The sequence below is a fragment of the Cryptomeria japonica genome, chromosome 9 (genome assembly GCF_030272615.1).
Source record: "Cryptomeria japonica chromosome 9, Sugi_1.0, whole genome shotgun sequence".
NCBI classification, from domain to species: domain Eukaryota; kingdom Viridiplantae; phylum Streptophyta; class Pinopsida; order Cupressales; family Cupressaceae; genus Cryptomeria; species Cryptomeria japonica.
The window spans coordinates 447,220,696-447,241,453 of record NC_081413.1 but is presented as its reverse complement, the minus strand read 5'-3'; positions in this window follow the sequence as shown (position 1 = coordinate 447,241,453).

Sequence of the window (20,758 nt, the reverse complement as noted above, 5' to 3'; positions counted from 1 at the left end):
AAGGTGAGTGGTGTTCCTACTCAAGAAGGGTATCTAGGGAGATCGACAAATGGCCACAATAACATGATAAGAAGAAGAAGAGTGAACTGGTACAACAAAAGGTTCCCATGTTATGAGGTTAGCATGGATGATGTGTGCTTCTACAGAACTACCTCTTGTCTTGCTACTGAATCCGGAAGTGTAAGTGTTGATCATCGAGAGAAGATGAAACTTGCTCCTCGGGTTGAAAAGGGGAAGAAGAGTCAGACCAAATAGGCATGGCAAAAGAAGTAGAAAAAGAGGACCATGGACCAGTATTGTACATTTAATGTACAAGTGGTATCTCCTACAGTTTAAAAGAGATGTAGGACTTAGGGGGAGTCACTTTTTGATTAGATCATTCACCCCTTAGTTAAAAGTGGTCAAGGAGATGAACAAGCTGCTACCAGTAAGAGGAATAAAATAAGATGGTAGTGTGTGTGTAGGTACCACCTTGACTACACATGGAAGATAGTTTACTGCTATAGGTAAAATGAATTGTAGCAGAGGAAATTGGAACTGGGAAATGAAGGTAAAGAGGAAAGTGACCAAGTAGAGACAAGAGACCTATATGTGAAGCATGGTACCGACATGGATGTTGATTAGTATTGCTAAGTTATGCAAGTTTATGAGTTGAGGGGTCATTGAAGCAACTCTGGTAGCTTGGATGGATGCGGTTGTCTAAGGTATCATTGAAAAGGACCTGAATGAAATATGGTGGCCTAGTAGCTGATCCTATGTGCATGCATCTTTATGAGTCACAAGTTGAATATGTGACCTACTTAGGATCTGGTAGATGAGAAATGAAGACCAAAGATCTATGATTTAGGGGGAGTTTAGAGCTATATCCTCAGATTGATATCAGATAGACTAAACATGGAAGCAAATCAAGTAGATGCTAAAAGAAGGAGAGAGACTAGTGTCTATTATGAAGGGTATTTTGTTACATGAGTTTTCTATCTCAAGTGTTTTTGCTTGAGATGATGTTGTGCATAATCTTCAAAGAGGAAGATACACCCAGTATTAAGGGGAGAAAGATTCATGTCAGTGCTTAGTAGATACAAGGAGAAATATTATCCTGACAGTGCTCTTTGCCATTGTTGTCAAAGGGGGAGAAAGTTACTATAGTATATCCGATACTACATGAGTTGACATCAATGCCAAAGGGGGAGATTGTTGGCATTGTATTGTCATTGATGTGAACCGGTATGGGATGACAACTGGTAGTAGAGATGTATGTGCAACATTGCTATGAAGCAGTATAGGATGTGATATCTTGGATATCACATTGTGTTGTAGAACACCAGTAAGGTAAGGAAGATGACCTCAGGAGTCATCAATACATGAGTCAGTGCCTAACTTGTGTGATGAGATAGGGAGATGGTTGAGTGTTTGTTTGTGATGAAGAGGCAGAATGTTACCTGAAACACATCAACACTGGAGGAAAAGAATGAATAGGTCTGTAAGGTTCTAGAACAAGAGGACTCCCACTAGATGAAGATGCAATCATCATGAGAATCAATGACTAACAGTGAATATGCTCACATTAGATCACATGTTCCTAGTTGAAGAGATACTGCACAAATAAGGAATCCACTTAAAGAGCATTGCAGGATGCAAAAGCCAAGGTGTTACTCCACCAATTAAGTGGAACTTATAACCTATTATGTATTGAGTGCATTATGATTTGGTGAGATAAGAGTGAAGAGGTAAAGGCAAGCACTTGAAGGATCACACTGGATCTACTGGTGAATTGAGGGAATTCCTTTAGGAACATGAGATCGAGGTTATGCACTAGACCAAAAGAGAAGACATGTTGAGATACCAGTACAAGGGAAGTGTGAAGTGTTTGTCACCTTGACAAACTGGTAGAGGAATGAACAAGATTGATCAGAAAGAAAGGCAAGGCCAAGAAGATGCAGGCTAAAGTAGAAAGACTTGATTGAAGATGGAGTCTTGTGAAGGTTGATGACATCATGTCATCAAGAGTTGTAACCGATATGTAAGTCCACTAGTTATATAAGCAAGGTGCAGATGTAGAAGACTTCCCACTTGTGGGAATGAGAATATTTTGGATTTACCTATCTAGAGACCGGTTTGAGAGTTCCATCGATAGTTCAAGATAAGGGCAGATATGATGAGGTAACTGGTATAGTAAGTAAGATTGACTGGGTTAGCAAACCGGAAGACAAGAGGAACTGGTAGTGTGGTTGATCAATGATCCTATCTGGACCGACTGAAAAAGTCAAGTTAACAAATGGCTGATGTGGATGCCACATGGGATCAAGGTGGCAAGCTCATAGAGGTTGGTGAAGTGCCATGTGGAGTTAGGTATCTTGACAGGTGTGAACTGAAAGTGAATCCCATGATTTTTAGATCGAGTCAGAAGCATGTGGCTTGAGGAAGAATGAACAACTTAGAAGAATTAGGGAGTTGTTGATGCCTGAATCAAAGAAAAAAGATCAGACTATAGAAGACCTCAAGAAGGAAATAGTAGAGGCATTAATGGTGATTGACCAAGATGTATGCTGACAGATTGTTTGTAGGTTACTAAAGATTGAAGGCATGTTTTGGAAGGTGCGTTGATAGCAGACTTGTGCAGTTCGATGTCAGGAAGATCAGATCAAGAAAGATCTAATTGGATTTGGTTTGCCTCGAGGATGGTGAGGACACTCTAACCATCTAGATTTTGAATTGGTTTTTGGTGGGAAGTCTGGGCTATAAGTATGAAGACCAAAGAGAAGCAGGGCTGCTGAATAGAAGATTATTTTACTGCTACAAAGTGGGATACTTCTACAAGTAAGACCAAGTCTGCCAAGTGCTCAATGAGAATCTAAGAGAAGTGAGAGAGAAAGAGGAAGAAACTAGTTGAAGTGTTCAATTGGCTAGAGAGAAGCATCTACAGTGTTCATACCGGTCGAGCAGAAGTGAACAAGGTTGCAAAGAAGGTAGACAAAGAACCGATAGAGTGTTAGTATCGGTAAAGAGCAGAGCAGTAAGGAGGAGATTCAGTGAGATTAGAACAAAAGAGAGATGAACTAGTAAGGCTTATCGACAGAGAGGAAGGAGGTGAAGAGAAACAAGAGAAGTGAGTCAGTGTGGAAGAGAATGTGTCTCATCGACAGAGTAAGATATTTGATAAGGTTGCAAGATTCACTTGTAACAAGACAAATACTTTTGCAATTAAAGATATCTTTATGTTCACTGAGTTGTAGCTTGGTGCTCGTTGGGTTGGTTCCCTAAAGTTAGGGGTTGTAGCTCCTTCGGTTGGTGCCCTAAAGTTGGGGGTTGGTGCTCATTGGGTTGGTTCCCTAAACCTTGTAATAGTGTTTTCATTGTGAGGCTGGATTGGAGCAGTAGACTCCAGTAGTACTTCTTAGTGAGGTTTTTCCCATCTTGGGTTTTCCTCGTATATGCTAGTGTTATGAGATGTCCCTTTTGTGATTGCATTTGTGTTAGTTTCCTAACTAATGGGTAAGTCTGCATTGATTTAGACCTATCAATTAGTATGCTCACATAGGATTGCTAATGAGAAAAGATTTGAGAACCACTGATTCACCCCCTCCCCCTCTCAGTGGTGCATTGTGCCTAACAATTTGTTCCTTACATCAGTTTACCCTACTTCTTCTTACTAGTACAATCTTCACTCACAAACACTTCAAGTGTTTTTCTCTTTGGCTCTCAGACAACAATTTCACTCTCTTCTTTTCCCTTTTTGTAGCAACACAACTATCTATGTTAGCTTGTCATATTTAAACTGAAGCTTTCTTGCCAAAAAAAATTCAAATAGAGGGTGGCTAGAATTTCCTTCTTCTGACCAAATCTGCATACAATCTGATCAAATATGCCTTGGATTGCACACCTGCATTGGAGGAATAAGCCATCATGTGTTTTCCATTTGTCCAAAATATGTTTACCAAAAATAGAAAACCCGACCATGATTTTCGGTCTTGAAATCCGTCGACTCATTTATGACCTAGTTGTTTCCTTCTCGAGTTCCTCTTGCAATTTGATTTCCTTTCTTTGATCTAGGCACCAACAACTCCTTGATCTTTCTCTATCATTCATTCTTCCTCAAGCTGCATCAATTTGTTATCGACCCATGATTTGTGACTATTTCATTTAATATCGACTAACTGCTCCAGCAACCATGTCGAAGGAAACTTCACCGACCTCTGCATGATCACCACCTCGGCTCCATGTGGCATCACATCAGCATACACTCAACTCACTAACAAAAGGCCGGTTTAAACTTGAACATTCAAAAAACTCATATGAGCACAAGCCCTTACCGATGAGACCTTCTCCTACTACTAACCGGTAGTGTTCACTACACGGGTAGCACAACTTTACCTCTGGTGGTTTGTGATATTTTTGTCATTGTTCCTCTTTATCAAAAACATTATCACAAGAAAACAACTAGCCTTTATACCGGTTACAACTTGCCATGCCAACGCACAACTTCATTTCACCTCTTACCAATGATGTCACTAACAGTCTCAATACCTACTTGTCTTCCACCATATCGGTTGACAAGTCTTCATGTTAATCTTCCTTATGCCAAATCAATCTTATTCATACTAGGTTGATATACCTCTACCAGTGGCCTAGAATACTAATTGACATCAATGACAACTCAATGCCAACAAACTATTGATTTGGGAACCAAAAAAATTATTAAAGAGATTTGATGATTTATTTAATTAAAAAGACTAATTTTCCATGTGACATTGATGATTTAGGAATTAATTAATTAGGTTATCAAGTTTGATTTAAATTCCTTTGGTTAGGACCTTGGTGATGTAGTCAAGAATAGGGGCCCATGGTTTACATGACCATTTTTAAGGTATTATAGTTTCCCCTATTTGAATTGACGTGCGAGGAGCGCATTTATTCAAAGAACAGTTGATGTCAAAGATATACTAGTTTTGAACTTGATGGATCATAAACAAATGAAAAAAGAGATATTTAGACTGATTTGAAGCGATGAAACTGAAAATATTGATCAAAGAAATACCAATCCCAAACTTGATTGAACTAGGACTGATGAAGAGCGAAGATACCGATCTTGAACTTGATGGATCAAGAAGTAGGTACTGATCTAGAACTTGATTGAAATAGAATCGGTTGAGCAAAACAGAATGTCCAACTTCATTTGATGTGATGAAAATAAATGCCTTTTTGGATTGAGCATGTGATCATTGTCAAAAAGACTCTTTAAACCCTTGATTAGGTTTAAATGAATAACCAGCTTGATGAGGTGTGATGAAACTGATTACCATTGAGAGACTGATTCAGATGAAAACAATATCAACTTCATTTGGTGTGATGAAATTGATTATGCCCCTAGAGATTTGATTTGATTTGGATTGCGATGAAGTTGAGATGACCCTATCAATGAGGTCTTGTTTGATAAGATTTGAATGATGTTCGATTAATCTTTGATTGAAAAGATTTGCTGCTTAGCTTTTGGTGAAGATTTGAAAAAAAAAATTCTTGACTTTTGATGATGTAATAAGTATGCCCCCTCAGGAGTGAAATCAAAAGATGATGAGATACCACAATGATTTTGGGCAATTCAAGTGATAAAAATATTTAGCGATGATAATTTGAGCACATAGAATGGTTTAAGAATTGATTTGAGATAAATTGAAGGAATGCTGAGTTGATTGGAAAAGATTTGAGTGTAGAGTGATGCAAAGATTGACCTGAAGATGAATGTGCCAAGTGGTCAACATTGTAAGAATTTGACTAGAAAAGTGATGTCAGATTTCAATTTCGATCTCGAAAATGGACTCAAGATTTTTGAGGGTCTAAACATCAAAATTTAATTTTTTAAGATTTTGTATCCCATTTTGGACTTCTTGCTCCCATGATATTATATATGACATTTTGAGATAATTTGTACCCCATTGACATTGAAATTTTGATGATATATATATGAGACACATTATTCGACTTCAATGTTCTATGTTGAATGATATAAGATGAATCATGATATGGTTTTTATATGCGTTATTATATATGATGTCTTATATGTATGCATTTCCTTTACAATTTAGATGTATGTAATGTTGATGATCATGAATGTTTTTTTTCGTTTTCATATGCAAATGAAGGAATTAATGGATAAATATAATTATTTTGATGCAAATGTGAAGGTCGTGCTTTTTTTTTCAATGTGATAAAAAGGGTGCAAATGAATATGCAATGGATTCATGGATGTAAATGATATGCTCATGTATGCGACTAACATCTCATGTAGGAATTGTGCTGTCAATACACAGGTACTCAATCCTGTCAAAGATAATGATATGCACTTGACCACTTTGGCAGAGAAATGATGATTGTTTTAGATTCAAGCTTCATTCAAAGGAAAGAAAGTAAAGTTATCATGCAGAAATTTCTTGAAATGCACAAAGCTTAGTATGAATGCAACCTAAGACTTTACTCACTAGATTTGTTATTCTTTTTATCATCACTAAGCATTTTAAAATGTCAGAGATAGACATAAGCACCAAGGAACAAAGAGCCAAGATGACCTAAATGTCATGTTCTTTTGATTTAGCAAGTGAAGATAGACACCAAGGCATAAAGAGCTAGGATGGCCTAAATGTTGCTTACGTGCAAACACACCAGAAAAAGAAGAGTTCCCTTTTTTTTTTACTACACAATAGTGATTATCTTGTCTGCAATGACCCTTTTATCATTCATATCCTAGGATAGATTAAGCATGAATTTAGATTGTATAATAAACAAAGTTACTCAAAACAGACAGGGAAATAGTTCCAACCTCCCTGTAGAATACAAATAAACAAAGTCGAGGTATGTGTGACAATTTCACCTTGATGTGAAGGCACTTATCACAGACACCTAGTTTATCAGATGTTTGTAGATCAGCAAAATCATTCCTTCAAGAAGAAAACAAAGAAAAGTATTATGCTCCTAGTTCTTGCTCCTCTTAGTCAAGATAGACTTCCTTGAGTTACTCAAAGGGAATAATAAGAGAAAACCAATTTAAAAGACAACATACAAAGAAAATTTCAATCATAGCTCAAATAATTTTAGTGATTATTTTTGGTGTTCGTGTTTTGTGTGTTTGATGAGATGTCAGTGGCAAAACCTTACAGTGGTTAGGAGACAAGTAACTAACTCGGATTGGATGACCCGATACTACTGACATGAAGATGACCTTGTTAAACTACTCAGGACATTTAGATTGATAAGTCGATTTCCCTAAGACTATGGCATTGATCAATTTTTAGCCATGAGGATTCCAAGAAGAACCAAGGTGTCACAAAAGTGATTGAAGGATATGTACAAACGAAAGAAAAAAATGCAAGAAAGTAGGAAATAAAGCAAGAAATGCCAAATTTTCATTCATAGATGGAGCACTTTAGTAAAAGAGGTGCATGTTTACCAAGTTTTCACCTTCCTGGCAAGGATACTATTTTTTTTAGGAAATTTTAGCTATATAGGTTGTTGGAGGAGAGAATTCTAAGTGTAGAATTTCTTCAAGTGGATGGTGTTGATCAATTCACAGAGCTGTTCTCCTTTCTATGTTAAGAGTTGGTAAGCACCAGAGCCAAAGACTGCAGTAACAATGTAGGGACCCAACCATTTGGGTTCAAACTAGCCATTTTATTCCCGATACTGTTGATTTTTAGGATTCTCTCTTAAAACAAGATCACAAACCTAGAATTCTTTGTGTCGAACCTTCTTGTTATAGCCTCTAGACATTATATTTTGGTAAGCTCTTAGATGATTGAATTCCACTTATCAATGTTCATCTAGCAACTCAAGTTCTTGCAATCTAGATATTTTGTGATCTTCATTAGTGATAAGACCTTGCAAACAAAATATCAAAGAAGGAATTTCAACCTCAATAGGCAAGACTACTTTGGCCCCATACACCAAAGAAAAAGGTGTAGCCCTAGTAGGTGTTCTAATGCTTGTTCTATAAGCCCATAGCACCAGATTCAACTGTAGATGCCAATCCTTTCTAGATTTGTTGATCGTGCTATGCAAGATGGTTAGCAGAGTTTTGTTAGACACTTTAGCCTGTCCATTACCTTGAGGGTAGTATATGGAAGACAAATGTTGTATGATTTTGAACTTGTCATAGAGCTCATCTATATCCTTATTTTTTAACTACCCCCCCATTATCAATTACAATTGAGGAGGGGATTCCATACCTGTAGATGATGTAGTTAAGAATGAACATAGACACTTGTTTGTTGGTTGCTTTGATTAGTGGAACTGCTTCAACCCACTTAGTGAAGTATTCAGTGGTAGTTATGATAAACTTATTTCCATTGGATGATGAAGGATAGATTTGGCCAATGAGGTCAAATGCCCATTATTGAAAAGGACAATGTATGATAAAAGGTATGAACTCCCTTGCTGGAGCATGTATGAGATTTCCATGTAGTTGGTATTTTTGACAAGTTTTAGCAAATTTTATAGCATCTTTTTCTATATCTGGCCAATAGTAACCAACCCTTAGAAGTTTTCAAGCTAGAGTTAGACCATTTGAGTGAGATCCACAAATACCTTCATGGACTTCAGATAACACATGTTGAGACTCTTCAAGTTCTAGACACCTAAGCAAAGTACCATCTAAACCTCACCTATATAGATCATTAGCGATGATGACATATGGTGAAGCATTACGGATCATGTTTCTTTTCTCATTGTGAGTAAGCTTATCAGGGATGACTTGGTCACGTAAGTAAGAATAGATATGGTTATAGTGAGATGTGTCATGCCCAATGTTAGAACAAACCATCTAGGAATCAGGGCAATCATAAGTAGGATAGAGAAGCTCTTCCACTAAGAACTCATAGTGGAACTGTGTTTCTTGTAGTTATGGTATTGATGCTAATGTAGCCATAATATCTGTTGTTTTGTTTGTTGATCTAGGAATCTGCTGAAATGAAACAAAGACAAATTATTTCTTAATGTCACCAACCATTCTTTTATAGGGCATCATTTTTTCATCTCGAGTTCGATACACGTCATTGATCTAGTTGATTATCAGCTGAGAGTCACCATAGATATATAACTCAACAACTTTCCATTCAATAGCTAGTTTGATTCCATTCACCAAGGCTTCATATTATGCAATATTGTTGGTACAAGGAAAAAGGATCTTGTATGCCTTTGGAATTGAGTATCTTTTAGCAATGATAAAAAGGATCCCAACACCAGAACCTTGTTAAGTAAAAGATCTATCAAAGAACATTTTTCAGGATCATTGAGTAAAATGCATTATGGATTCATCTAGAAATTCTATGTTTAGAGGTTGATTATCTTCAAGCGGAGCGCCAACAAGTTGATCTACAATGACTTGTCCTTTAATAGATTTGCGTTCTACATACTCAATGTCAAATTTTGTGATTATCATAGCCCATTTATCCAATCTCCCTATGAGTGTTGGTTTGTTTAGAAGATATTTCAGAGGATCAATCTTAGCAACTAGTTTGATAGAATGTGCCACCATGTAAAGTCTCAATTTCTCTAAAGTGAAGATCATTGCCAAAAAAGTTTCTTAATGATAGTCTAATTCATCTCATTGGACACCAACATCTTGTTGATATAGTATATAGCTCATTCCTTGTTGTTCTCATCTTGTTGAGCCAAACATACTCCTAGTGATGTGTTAGTAGCTGATACATAGAGAATCAAAGGTTTGCCTTGAATTGGTGGCATCAAAATAGGTGGATTGGAAAGATATTCCTTGATCTATTTCAGGTGTTGTTTATATTCTACATCCTATTTGTATGTAACTCCTTTTCATAATGCTTTTGTGAATTGTTGAGCCTTATTTGCTAGCTGATAAATGAAGTGTCTCATTGATTGGAGACACACTTATAGAGTTCTCATTTGACTTACATTCTTTGGAGGTGGCATTTCCATTATAGCTTTAACTTTTTCTAGATCAACTTCAATCCCTTTTGTTGAAAGAATGTATTCTAGTAGTTTTCCAAATGTAGCTCTGAATGCACATTTCTTAGGATTTAGTCTGAGTTTAAACTTTTCTATCTATCCAAGATTAGACCTAATTCTAGGAGATGTGTCAATATTTTCATAAATTTGTCTAGGGTATCATCTACATAATCTTTCATCTTTTTGTGCATCATGCCATGAAACATTGTAGTTACAACTCTTTGATAGGTAGCACCTGCATTCTTTAAGCCAAAGGGCATGACATTCCAGCAGAAAGTTCCCCAGGCACATGTGAATCTTGTTTTCTCTTTATCTTTAGGTGTGATTTTGATTTGGTTGTAGCCAAAAAATCCATCCATTAGAGAGTACATTTCATAACCAATAGTCATGTCCACTATCATGTCAATGTTAGGAAGTAGAAAATCATCTTTTGGACATTCCTTGTTTAAGTCTTTAAAGTCTGTATAGATGCGGATTGATTTATTAGGTTTTAAAATAGGGACAATGTTGGATATCCACTCATCATAATCAATTGCTTTGATGAATCCCACTTTGAGTAATTTCTCTAGCTTAGCTTTAACAAGCAATGCAACATGAGGATGCATTTTTCAGAGTTTTTGTTTGATAGGTTTGACTCCAGGATAAATAGAAAGATGGTGCATTATAAGGTCAGGATCCAGACCTAGCATATCAAAATATGTCCATGCAAAGTTGATCTTTTTCTTTATGAAGAAATCGGTAAACTCTTTCAATTATTCTGTTGATAGGGATTGAGCCACATGTATTATATGTTGAATTTCCTCTGTTCCAATGGTTGCTAGTTGTGTAGGTTCAATCTGTTGGCATTCTACACTCACATGAGAATGGTTGATGTTATCATTGATGGCAACCAATCGATAACAAGATTCTACAGGTTTATTGGCAACATAGACATCATCAACCGGCACCAGCAAGGACAACAAAGTTCATTCATCCAAATCTTGTTTACACCAGCAACGAAGCATACCAAAACCCATGCCAACATGAGACAAAGTTTTTTTTATGTGAATTGTATTGTAAATGTAATTAATTATTTGTAAGACGACATGACATATTGTAAAGACTCATATATGTATGAGATCTTATAGGTCATTTTTGATATAGCATAGAATGGTATGGTATAGAAGATAGTGAAAAGATTTTGTAATAACGTTGATAGGTTATGTGAGTGAATATCATTTACCAGCAGGTTTTTGGTTATGGTTTCTGACAGAGCTTAAACTACTACTGAATCAATCATTGCAGATGCTACTTTGAGCAGTACATTGTCTTGGATTTAATTATTCATTTTGTAGTCAGTGAGACTCTTTCATCGAGCAGTGCGCTCTAGGTTGTTGGCCTTCCTGCATGTACAGACCCCTATTGTAAGTAATATTTATTCATATTAGCCAGTGAGTAAATATTGTGGGTCACAAATCCCACTGAGGTTTTTCCCTTACCGAGTTTCCTCACCAAAATATCTTGTGTTATGGTGTGCATTTATGTTGTCTTTGTTATTTCTCTTTGCTGCATTATTACTTGTTTACCGGTACTTTAATTTGGGTTGCAAATTTATAAATAAGTTTAAATATTTTGTTAACTAGTTAGACACTGATTCATCCCCCCTCTTAGTGTCTTTGGGACTGTCATTGCATCTAAAAATTGGTATCAAAGCTTGGTCCTCTATTTGCAAAATCCTAACAGCTTGAGGAAGATTCTGAAACTGGTACTGATGGAGAGTTTGAGAAAATAGTTGGAAGGAGCTCTTGAAGATTTTGATGCAAATAAATTGAAGAATATCAAACTTGAAGATGATCTGAGGACTACCCAGGAATTCATTAAAGGACTTCAGGAGAACCTAGTTATAGCACAAAACAAGAGGAAGGAACTTCATGAGAAAATGCGGAAACATGATGATGAAAAGGAAACTCTTAGTGATATTGTAGAGAAGTTGAGACAAGAGAATAGCAACATGAGGAATGAAATGCAAGATTTAACCATGAGACTATGTAAGGATATTGAAGATAGGAAGAAGAATGAAGAAGACTTGACTAGGAGACTTAATGATGGAACAAATGAAAATATGAGACTTTTTCATGAACATGATATGCTAAAGCCATATGTGATTCACATGCAATATGATAAAGAGGAGCTTAGGAGACAAATTGGCATTCTAGAAAATGAGTTGATCACTGCAAATGAAAACAAAGAGAAATTAAAGAAAAGTTCAGAAAGACTTGATGACATGTTGAGAAGACAAAAACCTGATGGAGATACAATTGGACTTGGATTTGAACATGGGGAAATTTCTGGGACTGCAAATAATCAAGATCATAGTAAACTGGTAAGACAACCTAATGCTTATAAATTTAATGGGAGATGTTTTAATTGCAACAAAATTGGTCATACAAAATATCAGTGCAGATTTAGAAATAATCAGAATACAAATTTACCCACCGGTCAATGTTCCAAATGCAATAAAGTTGGTCATAACTCATAAAATTGTAGAATGAATGTGAAATGCTATATTTGTGGTAGATTTGGACATTTATCTAATCAATACAGAACACAAATCGGTCAAGGATATGGAAAATCTATTTAGAGGAATATTGTGACTTGTTGTGCATGTAAAAAGATTGGACATATTGCAAAATTTTGTAGAAGCAAGACTATACCGGAGAATAATAAAAGATCTAATGAGAAAGGAAAGGAAAAAGTAAATGAAATAAAGAAAGAATTTTCAAAACAATGGATAAGAAGAGAGATCACAAAGTTGGTGAATCTATCTTTGCACCAATAGAATAGAGTAACCCTCCATCGGTAGGAGATTCTTCATCTAACTAAAGAATAATCCTTAGAGGGTATGGTAGAAAATTGAAAATCATGCATTCTACCCTTGATTGATGGTGAGAAATTATATTTCTTCTTTACCGGTAGATATGTTAAGATTTCACTTAATCTGCAAGCATTTAAAGCGGTTGAGAAATTTTTCGTTATAATGTTAGGATTAATGATAGTCCAAAAGATACTGAGAGGGGGGGTGAATCAGTATCTAACCGGTTAACATAATATTTGACCTTATTAAGTATTTTGCATTCCAAAACAATGTACCGGTAAACAAGAATTAATGCAGTAAATAGGAATAGTAAAGACAACATAGAAAACACACCATAACACAAGATGTTTAACGACAAAACCCGATGTGGGAAAAACCTTGATGGGATTTGTGACCCACAATATTCACTCACTGGTCAATGAATAAATATTACTTACAATGAGGGACCTATGCATGCAAGAAGGCCAACTACCTAGAGCTCACTACTCAATCACAAGATGGAAGTCTCATTGACTTACAAAATGGATTATGAAAATCCAATATAATGTACTGCTATAATTCCGCATCTGCTATGCTAGGTTCAGTATCAGTTTAAGCTCATACTATAACCATAAACCCTATACAAAATCTACCTTAATATTCACTCATTAGTTCTACCATATCCATCATATGTCCATCCTTACAAAATGATTTACAAGATCTGATACATATATGAGTCTATTACAATATGCCATGTTGGCTTTACAAAAATATATTTACAATTAAATACAATAAACAAAAGATTGTTCATGTCGGCTGGGGTGCCAGTATACATTGTTGTCGCTATCGATGAATTGTCTGCTGGTGCTGATGCCTGCTAGTGCCGATGTCAATGCTTGTTGGTGGTTTACCAGATGAATGCCACAAGGTTGCCGGTAGGTTGCCATCAATGAAAACACCATCATTTCTCACTAGAGTGTAGAATTTCAACAATCTCCCCCTTTGGCATTGATGGCAACACTCATGAGAAAAATCCAAAAATCTGTTTCCAAAAATGAAGTCCAAAAAGTTACCAAAAATGTGTGCTCCCCCTAAGCAGATGATCTCCTCTAATTAGCCAATTTTTCTCTGTCCACTACTGCCCCTTTGACATCAATGACAAAGGTTATCAAAAATTGTCAAATGAGTGCATAATTTCACCTTGACGTTTGTAATCGGTTGGTTACAATCTGAAATATGTCAACCAGAACCAAGTTTAAACTCTAAATGAATCTGTTGTTGTTCTTCATGGTTGACTTGATTGTTTGGATTGTACTAGTGAGATGATGCATATGCTCCTCCGATGACTTTTTCCCTTGAATTAATGCCTTAGAGATATCTTTCCTCAGAGAGATAAGGTTGTCTAATTTAGGACTAAGTTTGTGCCTAAGCTCTCTAGCATTTACCTTGATCCTTTCTTTCTCTTTCTCTAATTTCTCCATCTTCTCCTCAAATCCTACTATCTCTTGCTCAATAACTGATATAGGTTCAGATGAACCAATGATATTATCAGCTATATCATCTATCTCTTTTTGTATTGTGCTTATTTTCTTTTCAATATCCTCTGTTAACAAATGTGGCTTGCATGTGTCCCTGTACAGCTCCTTGTACTCCAAAGTTGTTTTATTCAGTGCCGGTAAAAGTGTGTTAATGTGTTCCGTGCACTTCTTTATTTTTTCCTCAAAGAATTTTCCTTTTTCCTTTTCTATTTTTTCTTTGAATGTTTCCTCATTTATTTGATCAATTGTTAAAATATTTCCAACAATGAATTTAGACAATGTGTCTAATTGACTTAAAGAATCCTTTACTTGATCTAAATTGTATTTTGGTGCAATCATCTTAAGAATAGGAATAGTGTCATCAATTGCCTTATAGGCCAATGCATTGCAATCCGTTATCTTCTTTATTGAGTCTAGAAGTACCTATGTCACATTTGTAGGTCTGAATTCACTCAGTGAAGTACCAGATGTCTAACCAAATACCTTTACTATCTCAGTACTTGTAGTACAAGTAATCAATTTGCTTGTCTCAACCTCTGGTGGATCATTCTGAGTTTGCATTTCAACTAGCAATGGTTTGGGCTTCTCAGTGATTACCGATTTTGCTATCTCAACATGTACCTATGTATCTGTCGGTTTCTCTGTTGGTTTCTTAGTGTTATCTACTACTGGTTTCTCTGTTGGTTTTTCAATGTTATCTACTATCGGTTTCTTTGTCTCTATCAGTTTTACTGTGCCAGCATCTACACTACCAGTATTTGTTTTACTGTCCAAAGGTTTCTCTGTATGCATTGTTTTCTTTGTTTGCTCTTCTTGTATTGCAACCTCAATATTTTCTGTCAGTTGCTCAATATTTTCAGTGTTAGCAATATTATTTTTCACCTTAGTGCTATCCTTGTCCACTACTATGTTGACTTCCTAAGTATCAATGTTCATGGTGAATAAAATTTCTAACTCAGGGTTAGTGTCCTCATGTGTTGTGTCAACATTTTCAGTAGTTGGTATGTACTTAGTATGTACTAGTGTAGTAACCAAAGGTGGTGGTAGGTTGTCAGTTACTTTTATGTTTGGTAATCCACCAACTTTACCTTATCCTTTGTCTCTGTCCTTTTGATAAACCTTGAAAGTTTTCTTAGGTCTATTCAACTATTCCTATTTTTCCTTCTCTACAAAAAATGTATCCCATTTGTCTATTGTTTCCTCTTTAATTTTATTGACTCTACCAACCATTAGGCTTACATGTTGGTGTCCACTTGCAAAAATTGATATGTTAGGTTCACTAATAAGTTCATCAATCTCCTCTACAGAGTTAACTGGATGTACTGCTAGAAGTTTTTCAATCTTGAGTTTCTTATCTAGCTCCATAACTACAATCCTCTTTGCATCTAACCTTTTTTACAATTCATTAGGCAAATCATCTACTATTAGGTCCCGGAGACAACTGAGAGAGGGGGGGTGAATCAGTTGTCTAATAAATTTAAACCAAAACCATTTAACCAACTTAATGCTTAATACTGGTAAACCAGTTAAGCATGCTGATAGATAGTGTTAACGATAAATTGCTATACTGGTAAAGATTAATGCATGAACCATAAACATAAAGTCATCCACAACACATAACACCAATATTTGTACGTGGAAACCTTGTAAGGGGAAAAACCATGGTGGGAAACCTTACCCACAATCAGATGATACTACTACAGATAGTAAGTGTACATAAATGGGGTTTGCACATGCAGAAAGGCCAACAGCCTAGAGCTCACTGCTCAATCACAAAATGGGAGTCACACTAACTACAGTTGGATGGTTGAATCCAATAAGAATGTACTACACAAAATAGCATCTTCATATGTCAGTATCGGTGTAATGCTAATATACTTTTACAAAAACCTAGCTTCACCTTCAAATGATGTCTTCATGTATACCTCTGCTTAATCTCGCATATACCTTCTCACAATTCTTCTTTGCATTCCACATTCAATCTTACAAATAAGATCTTACATTTATATAATAACCTAAGAACAATTTTAGTAGGTTGGCTCTACAAGATATTACAATAAAAACATTTTACAAATAATATAATATCCGATACAATAAGTGATTGAACATGTCAGCTTAATGCATTTACAATGATAATAAATCATCTCCATAGTGTGCCATACTGATCTAGAAAAGATAAACCTATCGGTGTAACCCTAGGTAACCCTGGACCTTATTGCCGGTAAAAGCAAATATGCAAATATGAATATACCAATTATTAATTCTTCAAAACAAAGTGTCCACATGATATCTTTGACATTACCAAGTGTCTTCCATATCATTCCAAGTGTCGGTGAACATTATATCCTATCGGTGAACCATATACCAATAACTGTGCAATAGTTACTTGCTTGTCAGTGAATGTTGCTGGATCTCCAAAGTGCTAGTGTTTCAGTAGGTGTTGACATCAATGACAAAACCATACCAAAATACCAACAATCTCCCCCTTTGTCATTGATGGCAAGACAAGATGGAAAAACCATCAAAGTGCCAAAACAGAAATACCAAATACCAACAACAAACAATCTCTCCTAAACAGCAATCTCTCCCCCTAGGAGCAACATGTGTTTATCCAAAGATTTATTTTCAATACCAATCTCTCTATCAATCCCTCCTCAAAACATAATGTGTTTTTCCATAGATATCTCTCCCCCTTTGACATCAAATGCGAAAGTTCATATACAAAATACCAATCAATTCAATATACCAACTACTCCCCCTAAGAAGTAGCTTCCTCATCAAAGACCGGAGTAAAAGATTTGTCTTTCAATTCTACCGGTTGATGACAATCATTAACTGTCTAAGTCTCTACCAATGGTGGTATGATTCCAAGCTAATATCTGAGATATTCAAAAGTCTCCTTAGGCAAAGGTTTTGCAAAAATATCTACAAGCTATTCTTTAGTATTCACATAAACTAGTTCTATCTCTTTCTCTTCAACATTTTCCCTTAGAAAATTCAGTTTGATAGAAACATGTTTTGTTTTATAATGTAATACCAAATTCTTAGATATATCAATTGCTGCAGTGTTATCACAATATATAGTAATAGGTTCCTTGCATTTTACCTTTATGTCTTTCAACATTTTCTTAAACCATAGTACTTGTGTACAGTTAGTTGTTGATGCAACATATTCTAATTTTGTTATTGATAAAGATGTACAACTTTGTTTCTTACTCAACCAAGAAACTAATCTCTTTCCAAGAAAGAATGCTCCACTGGTGGTGCTTTTTCTATCATCCACATCTCCTACCCAATTTGCATCTATGTATGCACATAGATCAAAATTTTCATCTCTAGGAGACCATAATCCAAGATTTGCAGTGCCTTGTAAGTATCGGAAATCCTTTTTACTGCTGATTCATGATTTTCCTTAGGATTATTTTGAAATCTAGAAACAATACATACTACATTCATAATATCAAGCTTGGTTTGTGTCAAATACAGTAAACCTCCTATCATAGATTTGTATCTAGTTGGATTAATAGGTGTAGATTCATCCCTTTGAGATAATTTGCCATTTGTAGTCATAGGTGTGCTTACCGGTTTAGAGTTCTCCATCCCAAATTTCTATAGCAATTCTTTCAAGTACTTGGATTGACTCAAAAATATACCTTTATCAGTCTATGAAATTTGCAATCCTAAAAAGAATTTTATTTCTCCAATCATAGACATTTCAAATTCTTGCTGCATTTTAATAGAAAATTCTTTACATAATCCATCTTCTCCTCCAAAGATTATATCATCAACAAATACTTCTATAATCAAGATGTCATCATTAGTTATTTTGTAATATAAATTATTGTCTGCAATTTCTTTAGTAAAACCAATCTTTAAAACATACTTATCCAACCTTGCATACCAAGCTCTTGGGGCTTGTTTCAATCCATACAGAGCTTTTCTTAACCTGCAAACCATATCATTGTCATCTGTCAAAGAAAATCCATTAGGTTGTTCAATATATACTTCCTCTTCAAGATCTCCATTCAAAAATGCACATTTAATATCCATTTGATAAACTTTGTAGTTCTTGTGAGCTGCAAAAGCCAAGAATAATCTGACTGCCTCAATTCTAGCTACTAGTGCAAAGGTTTCATTGTAATCAACTCCTTCTTTCTGAGAATATCCCTTACACACTAGTCTTGCTTTATTTTTGACAACCTTACCATCTTCATTAAGTTTGTTTCTAAATACCCATTTGGTTCCAATTACATTTTTATCTTTAGGTCAGGGAACTAATGTCCAAGTATTATTTTTCTCAATTTGTCCTAATTCTTCTTCCATAGCTTTAATCCAAAATTTATCTTCACAATTTTCTACAATCTCTTATTAAAACATCTATATGCCTTGCTCTTAGATGAATAACCAAGAAATATTCCTTCATCACTTCTAGGATCAAATTTGCCAATATACTCATCTCTTCTAATATAACATTTACTTCCAAAAATTCTGAAATACTTAAGGGTAAGAGTATTACCAAACCATAGTTCATGAGAGGTCTTACCAGTTTCACCTTGGATGTAAACTTTGTTGAATGTATAGATAGCAGTGCTAACTGCTTCTCTCTAATATACATGTGGTAAATTTGCTTCAGATAACATACTTCTTGCTACCTCCAAGATAGTTCTTTTTTTCCTTTCAACAACTCCATTCTGCCATGGTGTCCGAGGTGCTGATAATTGTTTTCTGATTCCATTCACTTCACAAAATGTATTAAAGTCCTTAGATGTGAATTCTCCTCCTTGATCAGATCTTAAACATTTGATTTTCTTACCGGTTTCATTTTCAACCATTGCTTTGAACAGTTTGAACTTTCCAACTACTTCTAATTTTTCTTTGAGAAAAGTAACTATAGACATCTAAAAATGGTCAACGCTTGTGGAGTCATACTTTAACATTTGTGCATTGCCTTATTTTTAGGGTTCTTGCGTCGCATTAACATTTCTTCTATGTTGCGCAGTTGGTCTTTATCATTTGTGAGCATTGAGTCCTTCTTCTACATTCTTCATTTGTCTCACTTTTGAATTAGGTCTTGTCGATAATAATCTTCAGTCATGATTTTGGTCAATCTTAGCCTGTCGCATCAATGTGCGTGCTCATTTGGCATATTTTGACATCGTCAATTCAATTTCATTTTGGACATTGTCAATCCTAATCAATGATGGAATTAGGGTTTTGTCCTCTTATCAATCTTATCATTTTGTGATTGATTTATCATCGATCATTGTCCTTTTCAATCTTGTCATCTTGCGATCGATTTGTCATCGATCGTTGTCATTTTCAATCTTGTCATTTTGCGATCGATTTGTCATCGATCGTTGTCATTTTCAATCTTGTCATTTTGTGATCAATTTGACATCAATCGTCGTCTTTCTCAATCATGTCAATTTGGATCAATTAGTCATTGTTCCTCATCAATTGGCGCATTTATCAATCAAATCATTTGTCAGCATTGGTCCTTTGTTAATCAGAATCATGATCGAATCGACATCAATTATCTTTTGTCAAGACCTAATTGTCATCCTTGCATTTCTAATTCATCTTCTAAGGTTTTATGATTTATTCATTCAATCTTGTTCGTCATTTTCCCTCTAGGTTAAATAATTTATTTATTTATCCTAAGTCTTCTTGTCACAATTAAATATTTATTTAATTGGCTAACTAATTCCTCCTCTCTTTGTGAATTAATTAATGAATGAAAAATTATTAATTAATTTACCTAATTTTCCAATTTACTAATTTCTCCTAATTCCTAATTTTCTAATTTTCATCAATTTTCTAATTTCCTAATTTCTAATTCATCTAATTTTCTATTTTCTCTAATATTTCTCCTAATTTCATGGGAATGACATAGCAAATTTGTCATAATTTGTCATAATTTGTCAATTAATCAATTTTTCATAGAAACTTTGTCAATTTTGTCATAATTTACCAATCAATCAATCTTGCATAGAAAGTGTCAATTTGTCATAATTTGTCATATTTGTCATTCTTGATTTGAATTTTCCTTTCAAATCTCTTCATGCTAATCTTGTCATTTCTCCAATTGGTCTATAAATTGGTTGAATTTCTTCAATCATGGCCCTCGCCCGATCAATCAACCACGCTTCTAGTATCCTCACACTATCAAAATCAATCTTGCTTCATGTTTTTGCAGTTGTAGGTGAGATCCACACAAATCTGCTATTTGGAGGAGAAAGAAGGACAATGGAGGTCAATTGCAAGAGACATTGGTGATGATTTTTCATTTATTTTGAATGTCTTATTTTCAATTCTTCTATTGATTGTAATAGGATTTTATTTCATTGCAATTTAGCTTTGTGGTTAGCTAATATTTATTGCTTTGATGCATTCCATTTTTCCTAGTTACATTATCTTGGTG